This window comes from Manis pentadactyla, chromosome 19, assembly GCF_030020395.1.
Source record: "Manis pentadactyla isolate mManPen7 chromosome 19, mManPen7.hap1, whole genome shotgun sequence".
Classification (NCBI taxonomy): Eukaryota; Metazoa; Chordata; class Mammalia; order Pholidota; family Manidae; genus Manis; species Manis pentadactyla.
The window spans coordinates 5,398,863-5,413,435 of NC_080037.1; the positions used below are offsets into that span (position 1 = coordinate 5,398,863).

At 39.5% G+C, this 14,573-nt stretch overlaps 1 long non-coding RNA gene across 1 annotated transcript; it reads left to right on the forward strand.

The window, feature by feature from the left end:
* The first annotated feature begins 1,372 nt into the window (after window positions 1-1,372).
* Window positions 1,373-14,289, forward strand: LOC118930853 (uncharacterized). Its single transcript, XR_005032192.2, has 3 exons — window positions 1,373-1,560; window positions 4,249-4,310; window positions 13,773-14,289. It is a non-coding gene; the product is annotated as an uncharacterized LOC118930853 (long non-coding RNA).
* Window positions 14,290-14,573: the final 284 nt, after the last annotated feature.

Below are 14,573 nucleotides of genomic sequence, written 5' to 3' on the forward strand. Positions count from 1 at the left end.
TCTTAAGTTGGGAAATGAAACCTTTTCACACTTCCAGTCTCTCTAACCAGAATAAGTTTCTCAAAGTGAAAAAAAAAAGGCCTTTGGATATAGACAAAATCAAGAGCAAGACCATAAAACATTCTGTTAAAATTCTTTGAAAGATTTAAGGTGATACTTGCCAGACTCTCTTAGGTAGGCAAAGAGTGTCTAAGAATCTTAAGGGCATTGTCCTTACATGCTGATCGAGTAGAGAAAAGCTTGCCTGAAAAAGGACTGTGAGAATGGATTTTGTCTTTGGATTGAACAACAACTTGATACATAGAAAGCCCACAAAGTTTTTAAGGAAGTGATATTAGGTTAGACTAAGAAGAGTCAGACAATGGAAAATGAAAGAGATCTCTGCCCCTAACTTTCTACAGGCTGAAGTTATGCTGAAAAAAACTACTCAGCTGTAAACACAGCCACTCCTTATGAAAAAGGAAAGACACCTCTGAGGGTGGGAAGAACAGATCAAGCAATGAAAAGAGCCATGGGTTAGAGCGCTCCTCTCAGCAGGTGGTACTGGACCCTAATCTAGGAACACTCTCTACTCCTGTAGAAGGGGGACTTAACTTGTTCATGGTTGGAAGTGGAAATCGCTTCCCACTATTTCCATGGGTTTCTTGCCCTCTACCTTGATTGGCAGTGCCTGTAGCCAATATCCTTCCCTTCTATCAACATTATAGCTTGCGTGTATGGGAGGAGATAACATCATTTTAGTCCAGAGGTCTCCACATTAAAAAGAGTCACATTTGAGAAACTACACCCAGGGTGCATCATCAATATCTGGCTCAGATGCATATGATGAGATCATGGAGTTTAAGCCTGATGCATTAATTGGATGAGAATTTGGGGGCCTGAAAGAGGAGTGAGTATATTTTGCTTGTGGAAGGTATACAAATTATTTTGGCCTGAATCACCCAGCGCAGATCATTTGTAGAGCTAGCTGCCCCGACTCCATGTGACCTCCCCATTCAGAAGCAGTCTCTTCACCCTCTTCTGAATCAGGAATTAGCCCTGTGACTTGCTTTGATTAATAAAATGTGGCAGAAATGGTGGTGTGTGACTTCTGAGGCCTAGCATTTGACGCCTTGTAGCTTTGACCTTTGACCGTTTGCAACACTCTTCCGAGATTTCCCAGGAAGAAAGAAAACTGGAGAGAAAGGCTGGTCCATTGGCCAGCAGCAACTGACCAACATGGGGTGGGGCTGACTCAGGCCTTCCAGCTCAGCCAGTCCTCCAGGCAAATGCAATGCATATCAAATCAGCCAGTTCACAGAAATGCAAGAAATAACAGATTGTTATTGTGTTAGGCCCCTAAATTTTTGTGTGCTTTATTACATAGCAATGGATAACTGAAGCAGAAATGGACGTTGCAATAAAAATCTTCTCCCAAAGAAAATCCCTGACTCAGATGGCTTCACGAATGAATTCTATACTATTTATGGAAGAAATCAAGCCATTCTACATAAACACTTCCTAAAATAAAGGAGGAAGAGAGACTTCGTATCTAGTTTTTTGAGGTCAGCAAATTGTGATGTAAGTAACAAAGTATATTACAAGGAAAAAAAGTGTTAGGTCAATATTCCTTATCAGCATAGGTGCAAATATCCCTAAGAAAATATTGGAAAATTGAATTAAGCAATATTTAAAATGGAAAATACATCAGCACTGAGTGAGTTTTATCCCCAGAATGCAAGTAGGTCTAATGACAATCAACCAATAATTTGCCATCTTGCGAGAACAAAGGGGGAAATATGGTCACCTCAGTAGATGCATAGAAATTTAAAAAGTCCTAAGAGAAATAAAAACATTATTTTCCAAAGACATAAAAAAAAAAAGAAATTTAAAAAGTCAGTGCCCATTGTGATTAAGAAATACTCAGAAAAATAGGACTAGAAAGATATACTGACAAAGAACATCTATTGAAAGTCCTACAGTGAACAGAATGCTTTCTCCCTAAGATTCAAAACAAGACAAAGATTTTTACTCTTATCCCTTCTGTTCAACATGGTACTTGAGGTCCTAGAAGCATAAGTAAAAGGTTTAATTACTGGAAATAAATAAATATTGATGATTGATTTCAATGTCTGTTTTAAAACAACATGATTGTTCACATATAAATTTCCCAAGAATCCTGCTCCCACTGGAAATTTTTAAAGCAAAGAAAGAGCTTGCCCGTGATTCGCCAACAGATGGTAGGGCTGTTCGGTGAGAGTTTAATGTGGGAAAAACACACATGTAATTTCACAATATCTCCCACATATTATTTACTAATTACAAAGAGAAAAAAATATGGTTAAATTTATTATGGAGAAACCTCAAGAGAGATTTAAAAAGTCCAAGTTGAGGGACATTTTGATCTTTACCCTCCAAAAATGCCAAGGTCAAAAAGTATAATTAAAGAGTTGTGAAAACTAAATGAAATAAACATCTTGAATTTGATCCTGAATCGAGGAAAAAATTGATACAGAGGACAAAAAAATTAAATATAGACTGTATAGTAAATAATACTATATTGATGCTAAATTCTCTGAATTTGATCAACATACAGTGGTTATGTAGGAAATTGTCCTTGTTTTTAAAAAATAATGTTGAATTTTAGAAAGTAAAGGGCTGTATTTTTGCAAGGTGTTCTCAAATGGTTTCTAATAAAAATAGATGTCTCTGTATGTGTGTGTACATGTGAAGGATATGAATGAATGCTTTATTGTTCCTGCAACTATTACGTAACTTTCCAATACTAAAAGTTTTTTTAAAAAGTGGTAGAAACTATGATAAACAGGATAACACATGCCAGCCTACTGCATCCAAATCCAGTTTTAAAAAATCCTGTGAATGAAAAAAATCACAACCAGCAGGTCAATTCCAACTCATGGTTCAGCAGTTTGCAACCTCCTTAATTATATAATCTCAATTCAAATTTCTCCTTGGTCTCAACCTAACTGTCTTTCCAGACATGTCTTCACAGCTTTCAGAAACTCTGATCTTCAATGCTGATTAATCTGTGCTGCCTGGTACCCCAACAGACATTCTGTTCTTTGCATCTAGACTCATGCTGTCCTTCACATTGGAAACATTATGCTTATTTTCTCCAACTATGCATTTTCTCCTGTCCTTCAAGTTCCTTTTTAAATTCTACCTTTTGTCTGACATCTTTTCTGATGACCACAGTCCATGATCATGTCTCTCTTCTTAGAACTACTGCAGTATTTATTGTGTGCAATGCACTATGGAACTGATTGATGAGTTGTTCAAATGGAAGTCCCAACATATCAGCAGACTGAAGAGGCTGGATTCAGTGCCTGGGCTGTCTTCTGCTTAACGACATTCACGTTTCCCTGTCGTTCCACTTTATTCAAGTGGACTCCCTTTTTTCCTGTTAACCCCCAGTCTCTCAAGAAGCATAGTGCAGTTTTCCCTTGAAAAACACAGGGGCTAGGGGCACAGAGCCTCATGCAGTTTGTGTATAACTTTTGGCTCCCCTAAAACTTAACTAGCCTACTGTTGACCAGAAGCCTTACCAATAGTATAAACAATTAACTATAATTTGTATGTTGTATGTCCCTAGAGAAAAGGAAATGTTTTTTTCAAACTGTCACAGATCTCCAAAAACTTTTCCAATATATTTACTGAGAAAAATCTGAAAATAAGTGGACCCATTCAAACCTGTGCTGTTCAAGGGTCAACTGTATATACCTATAGTACTAATTTACATGGCAAACTTCAACCTACACTCATTATTGTGCCCAGACTTACATAGTATAAAACTGGGTTTCCCATAACCAGTTTGTACTGACCCTTAAGTCTTTGTAGAACACAAAACCAAAAGTATATCAGACATATATTATCTACTTCTGAAGACACAGAAAGCTTTTGTTGAATATGAACAGTGAATGAAGATATCCCAAGGCTATGAGTGTCTCTGCTCACAACTAACAGAGAATTGTCCCAACCTCCCCATCCCATAGTTTCTCCACAAAACCACCTACCAAAGAATTATAGAGCTACGTCGTAAATGAAGCCAAGCGACTTCTTAGTTCACTGCTCTCCACCCTGCGCCCTTCCCATTTGACAGGAAACAAAACAGAGACCTAGTAAAAGTAAATTAATCATTCACGGGTACCCATTTAGGGGGAAAGATGGTTCTAGAATCTAGGTCTCATAACTCTTTTTAAATTTTCTTTCTATTTCAACCTCTCTGATTTTCTCCTTAATTTCTCTTAGGTTACAGCAACTATTACAGTTGGAGTAGTCAGCTTCTGCGCATGTAGCGACAGCAAGGAGAGGTGAGTCCTGGTATTCTCCAAGTGCTTTAAGGCACCAGTTTTCATAACGAAGAGAAGTTTCCCATTGAGTTGTTGATGATTGTACCACTTGTTTCTTCCTAGTGCCCCACCTAACAGAACCCTAGTAAGCATAAATGGTCTTAGGGACTCCAGGGCGAGGGCGTGGATGAAAGGAAACAGTACCAAATAAGTTCAGTTTATTCTTCATCATGCAAAGTACATTCCTTGAGACTTATGTAGCCTTGTGCATACCATGGGACTAGAAATAGACACAATGTTTATTTCTGGAACATTGTTTGCTTTGCTATTGTTGAATTCTCCAGGCAAAGCGGTTTTTCCCAGGAGATTACATTGGGGATCACAAAAGCTAGGTTGTCCTCAGGTACAATTCCAAAACATCCTTCCTCCCCAGTCCTGCATAAAATGAACACAGGCGCTGTCTTTGATCAGCGCACAAACTTCAGCAAGCCAGTTCTCATCTCCACCCCTCTATCTTCTCACCTGTAAAATGGAAAAATATTAAAAACTGCTGCCATCATTGCACACATTTTGTGCAGTTCTACTTGCGCAAGTGCATGCAAAGAAAGGCATTTTACAAACTTTCGAACACTCTGCAAAGGCACTGGAGTATTACGGTTGTCAGGATCCCCAACAAGCAAATGTCTTCAGTGCTTGCTGTTATGATGTGATGTGAAAGGCAGAGAGAAAGATGCTGGAAAGATTCTTCTAAGTGCTGGCTTTCTACTTTGGCCTGCGCCCCGGTCAGTCGCAGCTCCTGACATGAATGCAGATTCTCCACCCTGCCGTCTCCTGACTTGACTTGCCAGTAAAACAAATGTCAGTAGCTTGTGCAAACTCCATATAAAGTGCAGAGTTGCTGTCTTATAATTAATAATAGGAAAAATTATTATAAGTCATTAAATTTCTTGTGATGTGTGGGTCTCCATGGACTTTTCCAGAGGACTCCTGACAGATTCTGCTATGACTGTTTCGTGATGGAGAACCCTATCTAGAAATGATCAAATAACTAGACAGCTGTTTTAAAGGGACTCTATTCTAACTAGTCTCTGTGTTGTGCACTTCATTTTGTATAAATCTATATAACATGAGCTCCTGAAGGTTTTCATAGGGTCTTAAAATCTTTTATCCCTTACAGGGGTTATAGATCAATGGCCAAAAAATTAATAGTAACTAATGACAGAGGCAATTTAGTGGCAGTATAGTGTCACCACATGGCTTGCCATCAGAACCTGAGCTATAGACTGCTTTTAAAGGAGGATAAAAGAGACCTGGGTTTACACCACTTTCACTGGGAGTCGTGGGTGGGCCAGGGCATGATGGAGTCACAGCGACAGAACTGAGATAAACTAAGCCGCCGGTGTGGGACTAAAGCCATCAAAACCTTGGTATTTTAAAATTAAATGAACTGCTTAGAGACAAAATAATAATAGCGCCTACTGATATTATTAGCATTAACATTACAACTTTGTTCTTGGCCTGACTGACATGAGAATAAAGAAAGGAAAGGAATGCTCATTGCACATCTATTATGTCCCACACTCTCCGGGCTCACAGCAATCCCATGTTGTAGGAAGGGGGGCCACGGCTGTGTCAGCCTGACGCACAAAACAGGACCCAAGATGACTCACCCTCAGACCCAGGTCTTCTGACTCGGGACCCAAGCTGTTTTCAATTTTACCTCTAAATATAAACATCACACATTTCAAAGCTTTTTATTCAGAAAGTCAAAGGCCTTTGTAGATATGATTGACTATCAATGGTGAAATTGCAGACTTAGATGGGACCATCTGTCAGTGACCTTTATTTCACAGAGGAATGAATTCAGGTACAAAGACATGAAGAGGCTTGCTTGCATTCACCCAATGATCAGATGTAAAGCCCAGCTTTACTACATATCATTCATTCATCTAATTATTCATTTGTTCAATATTTGTTCATGGCCTGCTATGAGGTAGGTATTTGGAAGACACTGGGAATTCAGCAATGAACAAAAGAGATGGAAATCCTGCCCTTATGGGACTCAGATGCCAGAGGGAGGAATCAGACAAGAATGCAGGAAGGGAGTAAGGATGGGATGTCTGTGTGTGGTGAAAATTTCATTAGAATCACAAAAAAGGCTCCCTAAGAAAGGGTAATATTTGCATAAAATTCTGAAGGAGGCTGCTAAGGAAGAGCCATGCAGATACTGGGGAGAGAATTGCAAGGGAGCGAATTAAATGCTTGAGGTGCAAGCATGCCTGGCTTTGTGGACAGTTGGCCCCAGGGAGGCACACGTGGCTAGGACAGAGTGCATGGGGACAGCAGTCACCGGACCTGGGGATGGAGAGTGTGAAGACCATTACCCCAGTTTCACCTTTTATTCAGTAAAATGGGAAATCCTCAAGACGTTTTGAGCAGAGAAGCGACCATACTCTGACCTAGATCTTAATGCAACGTGATCACTGTGGTGGCTGTGATAAGAACAGATTAATAAGGACACTAAAAGTGTGCAGAAATGGAGAGCATTTAGGAGTCCAAAGCATTATTTCAAGTGAGAGATGCTGGTACTTGGGCCAAACTGTCACTGGACGGAGTGAGAGGGCGCATTCCCATCATCGCTTCAGGCCATCGCTCCTGTTATCTTGTCACTTGCATCACTTAAATAAATGCCCAATGATTGTAACGATGAGTTTTTAAAACTCTGAAGTGGACGAGGAGAGAGCAGAGCAGCCTTTGGCCTTGAGGGGCAGGGATGCAGTAAGCAAGCAGTTCATTCAGTTACCTCTCTCAGGAGAATTAAGCGCAGGCAGCACAACAATCCTAACTGCTTGAAACCTTCTTTTCAGCTGGCTGTGACAGCAATCATCTGCAAAGACTCACACATCACATAAAACTCGGCACTGTTTGTAATCATTTTTCTGTTGCTGATTAGACGACAGTAATTCTGCAGTTTAGCTGTTCTTGGTACACATAATTGGCATTTGTTTCAAAGTCAGGTCATGGAACATTCTGTGGCCGATATTTTGAGCCCATGTGGTAGGCTGGGGATACAGCTCAGAAACCAGGGTGGACTGGGGAGTCAGGCGTGCTCCTCCCATTCTGCTCTGAGCCCGAAGTGCTCACGCATGGAGCGTGGAGACACTCGCACGGTCTGAGAAGGCTGCATCCTCGGAGGTGCGCATTACAGCAACGTGGGGCCACTCATCCAAGCTTTGAGGTTTTATTGCAACTTTACCCCTTTGTTCTCCCCCCCGAGAGGTGGTAGCTATTTGCTGCAGATTCTACCTCAGTGATAATTTTGTGTTCCCCTTTGTGCCTTTAAATACCTAATGAACGATTTTAATGAGTGACAGTCCTTCGTATTACATTCGTCCTTGTAAAAGTATGCTTGTGATTTTTACCTCCTACCTGGGACCTGATTGAATCAGAAATTGAAGATGGTCCCAGAAATTGAAACAGTCCCTCAAAGAAGGAATTTTGAGATTGGTGTCATTTCAATAGCAGCAGATACAAAAATATCTAAAAAGGAAATGATTCCTATAAGTCAATAAGAAAAATATCCACAACCCAGTAGAAAAAATAAATAGAATAAGAGAACAATTTACAGAACAATATTTAAATAGTCAGTACAGGTATATAACGGTGCTTAACTTCAAATGTCATCAGAAAAATGCTAATTAAAGCCGTGATACACAAGGAGGAAAATTAGCGAAATGATCAACAACTCCTAGCTCCGGAGAGAATGCAGAACAACCGAAAGTCTTATAAATTGCTGGTGGGAATGTAAATTAGTACAGACATTGTGGAAAACTGTTTGAGTGATATCTCCTGGAAACCAAACATACGGCATGTTCTGGCAATCCCACTCCATCCGACGGGAGTCCAGATGGTCACCAAGAGACATGTTCTAGAAGCAACATTTGCAATAGCCAAAAACTGTTACCCAACCCCAATGCTCGTCAACAATGGAATGGAAAAATAACCTGTGATATAGTCCTATCATCTTAGCCTTGGTTCTCAAGATTTTTGGTCTCAGGACCTCTTTACAGTCTGAAATTATTGCAGAAACCAAGGAGCTTTTGTGTCTGTGGGTTTTACCTGTGAATAGTCACCGTACTGGAGATATGCTGCCCCATTTCTTAATCCTCGTGCTGACTAGACCAGTGTGTTCAGTTTGTGAAAACATAGATCTGTGTCCTTGTAATACTTCTACTGTATACATATTACACTTCAGTAAAGGGTAAAACAAACAAAAATATTATAAAAATGTAGTGAGCTGCAAATCTGTTTCCTTCCACCAGGAGCCATAAATTCTGTCCTGATGGAGTCTTCGAGTCAGAATTCCAGGAAGCCCCGTCATAATCCACTTCCGGGTCTCTGGCTGTTTTCCCAATGCATCTTCATAAGTCAATACTTTTGTCCCTTTTGAGGGGTGGAGAACACTTATTTTGGAGTGGCCTGAGGCAGTGTTTCCTTTTGCCACAGTCCCATTCCTAAATCTCCTATCTCCCCATATTCTCTCCTATGGGTAAACGTTCTTAACCTTTTTTTGCCACAAAACCCTTTGGGACTTTGGTGAACCTCACACACAGGGAATAATGTTTTAAATGCATAAAATAAAATGCATAGGGTCACAGGAAAAAAGAGACCAAAAAATACAGTTGTGAAAATATTAAAAACATATTCCTGGTATTATAGTTGTTTATTAATTATGAAGATAAATATTTAAGATATTCAAAATAAATGTCTAGCAGTGGGCCTCCTGCAACTCCAAATTAAGTATGAATTTGAATAATATTTTGAGACATCTGTGACAGCTGTAGTGTGATATGAAAATGTCTGTGAATTCTTTGGGTGACAAATCACACAGATGCAGCTGGGATAGTTTGGTCTGCATTTATAATGAAAGACAAGGTTAAATTTCAGCGAGGGGGTTAGTGGAAAGGAAGCTGTAACTTTTTCTCCCCATCCAAGTATACATACCCTCTAAATTTCATTAACAGAGCCTCAGAGCACCCAGCGCATATGCAGACTGGATCACAAACTCATGGGTCAGATCCAGCTTTTCTGACATCGCCCAGCTCAGTCCACTTTGTCTGAAGATTATAGCTAAACTGCACTTTCCACCTCTCTTTTCAGATCGGCCACTTTTGGGGTAAGTTTGTCTCAGTCTTGTGTAAGGCCACAACTAATGGTCAACGCAAACCATTATAAGCAGTGGGTTTCTCATTGCCCATGTCCAACTTCTTACACCCAGTTCTGCATTTTAGGATCTGGTCTTCGGAATGCCCTACTGATACTAGGGTCCCTTGTTCACGGAGTCGAAGAATGAACTTTGCAAACACTCAAGGTAGGCGAACAAGGGAGAGGCTTTCATTTAGAGTTAAAGTGAGAGGACAGAGCTCCTGGCACACGCCAGGAGGGGATGAGAGCCCATGGTGGTGCTTGTCTCAGGGATTTATAGGCGGTTGAGGATTTTTAGGAATGTGGTAAAGGGCTAGAGGTGCAGACTTGTTACATGGTCCCAGAATGCTTATCTGTGGTGAGACACCACGTCTCCTCTCCTCTTTTAGTAGGCTTCCAGCTAATTCTGCTAAATAAACACAACAAAAGAATTTATTTATCCTGTTCTCCAAGATCGTGGTTACTCTCAAGCAGTGGGATCATATCAGTTAAGACTGCCTGCCCTGCCTTAACATAGGCAGTTGGACTACTGTCTGATTACCAGAGAATATGCTAGGAATCTTACTTTTCAAGTCTCTGCTTTTTTAAAAATGGAATCTTAGCCTTAAGATGGAATTCCTTCTGTTCTTACTATACTGTTTATATCTCAGCATTTTTCATCACAGGCAGGACAAGTTAATCATGATGCTTGTCCCATGTCTCTGCCCCACCTCACTGCCCTGGAACCAATTTCTGTATCTGCTGGTTTGCATTACAAACAACAGAAGCCCTGATGCAAACAGTTTCAAACAATAAGATTAATCAATTGCCTATAAGTCTCCAACAGTGGTAGAATCCAAGTTCAAGATTATTTCAATCTGTGAGCCAACAATGCCATTAAGGTCGAAGGTTCTCTGCACGTCTCCTGGTATCATTTCCCAAAATGAATTCTATGGGATGGTGTTCATCCCAAGAAAGAGATGTCTGGCAAAACTAAGAAACAAAAGCCCCCGTGAACAAATATGCTCAGGAAACATTTCATAGCATTTTCTCATCTTATAAATTCACAATGCTAATATGCTTATACAGATATTAGTCTTAAATAATGGTTTTATTAAACATTGTCATTTATGGGAAAGAACATGTGGAGAGATACTAATGGTGCTCTGTTTTAGGCCCCAGATTTCTTCCCTCTAAAGTGAAATAAGTGCCAAGTGCTGATGTCTTCCAAGGGTCATTCTACAGCAAGCAATGTCCTTCACCCAAAGATCCATAGTAAAAACATGGGTGTTTTTGTTCTGTTCCACAAGGAAGATGGACTGATTAGTGAGTCTTGTCATTTGTAAGGAGCAGCAACTTGTCAGAGTTGCAGACAAAAAAACTGTGTATAGATTTTTTTTTTACAAAAAGTCTGTGTAGGGAAGATAATTGGCAAAACATTTTTAAAAATACCATCCAAAAAATAAATTCCAGATGAACTGAAGATATAAATTTAAGAGACTAAACCATATAAGGAATTAGAATAAAATAGAGTATTATACCAAGGCAGAAGCAGTAATTAAAAGACTAAAAGTGGAATGAATGAAATTATTTGGAGAAAAAGATGCCATAAACAAAGTCAAATGATATATATAGAAATATAATTGAAATTCATGACAAAGTATTGAGTCATCATATATAAAGAACACCTAAAAATCATTATAAATGTAATACATATAAAAACATATATTATACATAAAAAATACATATAAATAAATATAAATAGCCAAATAAAGTTTAAATTAACAACTGACAAATGTAAGCTTAGTTGAATCAATATTCTTTAGGATTCACCATGTACAACTAATAGTTTATGAAGGTTAATGAAAGTGTCAATAGACTAGGACCCAGCTGTTCAACTTAGCCCTTAAATTTAAAAGTGATATGAAATATCACAATCTTGTAGACTTCTTTATGATAGCAAGTGGGGCAGCAAAAAATAGATCAATATCATTTTTAGGAAAGCTATGTATAATTCTTTTAATTAATAGACTTTATTTTTTAGAGAAGTTTGAGGTTCAGAGCAAAGTCGAGCAGAAACTAGGGTTCCCACATACTTTTCTCCCTAGTGTGGTACATTTCTTACAATCAATGAACCAATGTCAAAATATTATCAAACAAGCTCCATAGTTTAAATTAGGGTTTAATTTAAATAGGGTTTATTCTTCATGCTGTATATTCCACAGGTGTTGGCAAATGTGTAATGAGACCTATCACACTGAATTTAGTTTCACTGCCCCCAAATCCTGTGTGTCCTGCCTGTCCACCCCCTCTCTCCCTAATCCTTGGTAACCACTGGTCCTTATACCATCTCTATAGTTTTGCCTTTTCCAGAACGTCATGTAGTGGGAATCATGTGGTATATAGCCTTCTCACACTGGCTTTTCATTTAGTGATACACATTTAAGTTTTTTCATGTCTTTTTTGTGGTCTGATATTCATTTCATTTTTAGTGTTGAGTAATATTCCATTACCTGGCCGTAACACAGTTTATGGATTTTTCCATTCACTTCCCAAAGGACATCTTGGTTGCCTCCAAGTTTTGGCAATTATGAATAAGTTATAAATATTCATATGAAGGTTTTTGTGGGGAGGGATGTTTTCATCTCAACTGGTTAAATATTTAAATATTTAGAAGCATGATTGCTATATCATGTGGTAGGAGTATGTCGAGTTTTGTAAGAAACGGCCAAACCGCCTTGCAAAGTGGTTTTACCATTTCACATCCCTACCAACGACGAATTCTGATTGCGCCACATCTTCTTCAGCATTTGATGTTGTCAGTGTTTTGGGTTTTCATTATTCCAATAGCTGTGGAGTGGAAAGTCTTTGTTTTGTATGATGTGGATCATCTTTTCATGTTTATTTCCCATCTGTAAAGGGAAAGTCACGTGTTCCTGTGAAACTTTCCTAAGACAAAATGGCATAAAGCACAGAAGCAATTACCATCATTTTATATGGAAAAGTTTCTGAGCGTTCCCAGACCCAAAAAAATAGCCTCTCTTGGGCTTCTCTGATACTTTTCTTGCACAAAATAGATGAAGATGAACCACATGTTCACAGACACAGTTCAAAGCTGTGGCGGCTTGAAACTGAGATGCTGAGTGTGGTTCCCAGGGCAGGAGCTCGGTGGGTGTGTTATTCAGGACGTGGGCCACCGCTGTGCCAACTCACTGCAAAACAAACCCTGGACCCGGTTCTCACTTTTCACCTTCTTTTGTAAAAGTGAAGATCCTCTTTGGTTTTCTTTTAGCTAGCAAAAAAAAAACAGGTACTAATATAGGTCTTTTCACAGAGTGAAGTGGCCTAAAGAACTTTTCAAAAAGCAGGAGAAACCTGTATGTCTTCTTTGGTGAGGTGTCTGTCCAGATCTTCTGCTCATTTTAAAATTAGATTGTTTTCTTACTGTTGAGTTTTCAGAGTTTTTTGTTTGCATATGGAACCAAGGGCAGGCTGTCACAAAATGTGCCACTTTGGTGTATCGATTACTTTGAATTGAAACAACAGAGAAACAGCAGAAGCAGGAGGAATTCTCTGTCCCCACCCTGTCCCCATCGCCTTCAAACCAGGAAAAGAATCTCCTGGGGAAAGACACCCTCCCTGCTCCTGGAGCACAGAAGCAGCCTTCTCACCAGAGATAGGGTATTTAGAGCAGAGAAGGCTGCATAAACAAATCTTGTTGCTTTTTTACTAATTGACTCCCCCGGCCCAAATGCTGTTCGGAATTCCTTACTAACTGAAGCGCCCAAGAATAAGCTTTCCCTGTCCCATCAAGTCCTCCCAGATTTATGTTTCTCTGTCTAAAATGCATAACAGCTGCATATCTTGGTCATTTCTTTGGATCTCCGTCTCATTATTGGGCCTCCGTACATATGAAATTAAACTTCTGTTTTTTTTCTCCTGTTAATCTGTCTCATGTCCATTTGATTCTTAGACCAGCTAGAAGAACCTCGAGGGTTAAAGGACATTTCTTCCTCTCCCACACATAGTTTTGAGATCAAAAATAAAGAAGTAAAGCCGGCCATGAGGAGCCACATTTTCTGTCTGTTCTACTTTCACTCTGTAAAGCTGTGGAGCTCAAACACCTGCTGGTCCAGCAAACAGGGCCACCGTAGCTGCCAACGTGTGCCGTGGTCAGAGCCATTACACGCAATGGCGTGCAGGCGTTGGAAGCAGACGGTGAACTTGGCCTTCAGTTAGCTGTGTGAGTCTTTTATGCCTCATGTTAAAAACTTTACCCTGACAATGACCTTTCCTCAGTAAAATGGCAGATTCTGGAAGATCATGTCAGCAACCCAAAACCTGACATTTAAAGTTTCATGTTCTTGTAAGGAGGCCGTGGGCCCAGAAGGTGCACCTTCCAAGTGACCAATCCCTGATCACCACAGAACTCAGCTGTTGTCTTTGTTCCTTGTTCAATTTCTATTTTTCTCCTACTTGTTCACATCCTATAAAAACTTGCCATTTTCTCCCCTGCCTCCCAGTTTTCCAGACCTTTGAGGACAGAGGCTGCCTACTCCATGCAGTGTTCAAGTGTTAAAGAAAACGTTTATATAAAGCCTGTTTGTATCACCTAAATTGTCTTTATTTTTTTAAAGCATTTGTAAAACTTGAAGCAATTTGGGGGAAGGGTAGGCATGCAGTAAGAATTCAATAAATTTTTACTGAATCTAAGAATAAAGAAATATCACCTGACCTCCATATCTTGATCTTTTCAGAAAAAGAAAAGGGGCCAGTGGCCCCTTTATTGTTAGGGTTTCCGTAAGTGCTAATTCCTTTAATCCCTCTGACAATCCTGGCGTTTATTGGATCATAAATCATTTGTGACTCTCTTTTTCCCCTAAAATATTTGACATATTAATAAATCTTTCTGAATTTTTCTCAGAAAATTGAGAGAACTCAATATACGATCAGTAGAAATCTGGAGTAAGAGAGTTGGAGGTGAAAAAAATTAAGTGGGAAAAAAATAGGTAGGGAACACGAACTGCTAAGCCTCGAAGGAAAGCAGCCTGACTTCTCTGTCTTCACTATTCTTCCATTTTTTAAAAATTTATTTGTCAA